Source organism: Balaenoptera borealis (genome assembly GCF_965194805.1).
Source record: "Balaenoptera borealis genome assembly, chromosome: 12".
Classification (NCBI taxonomy): Eukaryota; Metazoa; Chordata; class Mammalia; order Artiodactyla; family Balaenopteridae; genus Balaenoptera; species Balaenoptera borealis.
In genome coordinates, this window is record NC_138869.1 from 106,993,439 (window position 1) to 106,997,107 (window position 3,669).

Genomic DNA, 3,669 nt, shown 5'->3' on the forward strand with positions numbered 1-3,669 from the left:
GGAGCAAGGACAAAGCTTACAAAATCGTCTAAGCCCAAACAAAACATCCACAGAAGAAAAGTAAACAGAAAAATGATCATCCCTTCAAAAGTAAAGGCCTTGAATTTCATGAAGTCTTTCTTTTATTCCCATTTGTTACTCTTAAGAATCAGATTAAAGTATCTGGTTTCCCAAGCGCTTGCCTACAACCAGGGCCCCTCCTCGGACACACCTTTGTAATTCTACCCACCTTGGCAGACAGGCAGGTGACCCAGAGAGCTTTGTTCCCCGGTTTCACATTGTATTATGTAACCTCAGGCACCGAGCTACCCAGTCAGCCCGACTTACAACCTGAAACCACCCGTCTCTTCTGTGTCTGTTCCTGACGTTTATGCAACACAGGTTCTCAGAGGTGTAACGGCACACTGCCTGCCCTCTATCATTTTATTTGTCCTCACAGCAGACATGGGCTTCTTATATTTTTGTGTTCAATTCCTGATACGTGGAGAGGCAAATCCAGGTGAAGAGAGTTCAGGCGCGCCGTGTGAGATGATACATTGGACTTGGTGGCTGGGCTGGACCAGAAGTCAGAAGTTCTAGTACTTACGTCAGAGATTCTTTCATCATCATCATCATCTAATATTTAAGTAACAGAAAAAGCCTGAGAAGAAAACCTCACTAGGACCTAATCCCACTTCCCAGAGTCAAGCACTGGGCACACTCTGGCTCTTTACTTCCAAACTCTCACAGCGCCGAGATACCCCTTTAAAACGTTACACAAGTAATACGTGCATCCGTTTAATTCAGAAATGTGTACAAGAACACTACAGATAAAGCAAAAGTCCCTGTTGACATCTTCCCATCTTGACTTTGTTCACTACCCCATAGGCACCTTGATGGATTTGGCAGGTATCTTTCCATTTAGTATTGTTTTGTCATATATATCCGTATAACTGTGCTGTACCCATAGTCATTTTCATTGACAGTTTTTTTCCACTGACATTTTGTTTTTGAGATCTATCCATACTTTTAGGACTGATTCATCTTCTGTGGCTGTATAGTATTCTATCACATGTATGTGCCACTAATTTATTCATTCCACTTTTTTAAAGTATTTTTTTAATTGAAGTATAGTTGATTTACAATGTTAATTTCTGCAGTACAGTACAGCAAAGTGCCTCAGTTATACACACATATATACATTCTTTTTTATATTCTTTTCCATTATGGTTTATCCCAGGATATTGAATATAGTTCCCCGTGCTACACACTAGGACCTTGTTGTTCATCCAGTCTATATTCCATTCTACTTTTGATGACCACTGAAGTCCTTTCCACTTTCTCACCGTGGCAAACACTGCGCATTTCTCTCAGTGCCCGTGTGGAAATGTTTCTCTGGACTTACTCCTAGAAGAGGAATTGTTGGGTCACAAGGGCTGTGCACTTTCAGTTTCAACAACAACGGCCAAACTGCCTTCCAAAGAGCCTTTTCCAACCCGGACGCCCCGAATCAGTGCGCGAGGATACGTGTCTCTCCATAAGCCGGCAAAAATTCCTTTTCTTGTCAGACTTGCCCAAGTATAATTTTCCAAAGTTGCGTATGACTCTCAAATCTTTCTACAAATATGGCATGCACATGGGCCAAAAGTTTACTCACCTCATTAACTAATGAGGACATTTGTAAGATGAAAAAGCTGATTCAAAGACCATTGGAGGAAATGGGTTTACAGAGTCCTTAACCTATATTAAAATAAGATTGCTAGGCTAGATATAAACATGGTTCATGTCCTACAGGGAAATCATTATAACCTTTGAAGTTACCTTTTCTTTGGGACAAAAATTATTTGCATCTCTACCAGGCACAAATCTACAAGTCGGTACATAACCTTATAGAGACTCAGCTTTTCATTAATAGTAAATAGCAACATCAAACAACAGTACATTCTCCTAGAAAAGTAAGTAATCCTTGGGCTTTTAAACAACGCTTCAATACGAGGTTGAAAGGAGCACTATCCTTTTGGTCTTATTTCCAGATTTTGGATAATTTCTCTTAATAGATTTTTAGAAATCTGTATCAATGCAATGGATTAAAAAGTGGCAGTTGTGTTTTACTCGGAATTTCTGTAATGATTAGTGACTTTTGGGCAGTTGTTATTTTTACTCTCTAGTTCCAGGTCTCTTTAACAAACAAATATTGCGGACAGGAAAAAGCTTCCTTCTCTTTAGTGACCAGAGTACCTGGCACAACTTTAGAGCAGCCTCACAAAGTTAGGTCTCCTAGGCAACAGGGAAAAGAAGACCTGATTGCTTCTAGGACAGAGTTATTGGATGCATAAAAACACCTTCACTCTAGTCGCAGAGGTTCTGCTCAGCCCAGTGGCAGTGGGAGAGGGGGTGTGTGCCCAGGGAGGATGCGAGTGGGGGGAGACCTCAATGGGGCTTTGTGGGGGACGGCAGAACTCAGCTCTGCCCGCTCCCTCAGCCTCTACCCTCAGGTCCCTCCTGCGGACTAGGTGGTGAGTCCATCAGTTACCAGCATTTACTGACTGTCGCCACGTTGGGGGGTCTCCAGGTTGTGGAAAACACCTTCTCTTCCCAGTTCACAAGGCAAATGGGAGGTAAAGATAAACTTGGATGAACTTTGAAGGTCTGATATGGGCAAGTCACTGGAGCAGTCTGAGTAAAACCTGGAGGCGGTGATGTGCGTGTGCGTGTGTGTGTGTGTGTGTGTGTGTAGCAGTGAGACACACCTCTCGGTCTGGATCGAGTCACGTGACCGACAACCTGCCCTCAGCCTGGACCGAGTCACGTGACCGACAACCCCCGGGTCTGGATCGAGTCACGTGACCGACAACCTGCCCTCGGTCCCCATCGTTTCTGCGCCCTAACTGGGCTTTCGATACTTTCCAGGAGCGCAGAGGGCTGACGGGCCTCGCCCTGGCTCTGCCTCCCCAGCCTGGGGCGATGCGAGGTCACCCGAGACCCTCTAGAACCAACTTCCAATACTTGAACTAACCGGATTCTTTAATTATCGCTCGAAATTACCTCCCAATTAGGAGCAGCCTAAGGAGCAGGCGGCCGTGAATCCCGGTTCTCCACGGGGCAGCTTCCCCGGGTCCACTTCGAAATCTCTCCGGCTCACCAAGCGCCCCAGCTCACGCGGGGACGCTCTTTCCGAGGGGACCCTTTCCCACCGCCGGCCCGTCCCACTTCTTAGCAGGGGGTCCACTCTCCTTTTGGGGGGACCCTGTGGCTGGCTGGCCCGGGCCTGCCGCGTCGTCTGTCCCGCCTCGTCCCCATCTGTCCCCAGCCGCGTCCGCGCCGTGGCCGGGCGGTGGCGCGACTGGAATGCGCGGGGGACGCGGGGCGGGCGGCTTCGGCCTCCGGCCCGGCCCAGGGTGGATGGGCGGGCGGCGCGCATACGAGAACCTGGCCGACAGCACCGGCGCCGGGTCCCCGGAGCGGGTGCGCCCCGCCCTCGCCCCCCTCCCGGCACACGTGCAGCTTCCACCCCCGCGGGTCGGGTGGGGCGCGCAGCCCCCCGACCCGACAGTTTCCGAGGATCGAGAAACGGAAAGAGAGAAGTCTCCCCGGGGGCCCGCCCTCCCTGCCCAGTCTCGTCCGGTCCCGGCCGGCGGCTCGGGGCCCGGAGGGGAGGGAGGGGGCGGGCGGGGCGGGGCCGGCGCCCGG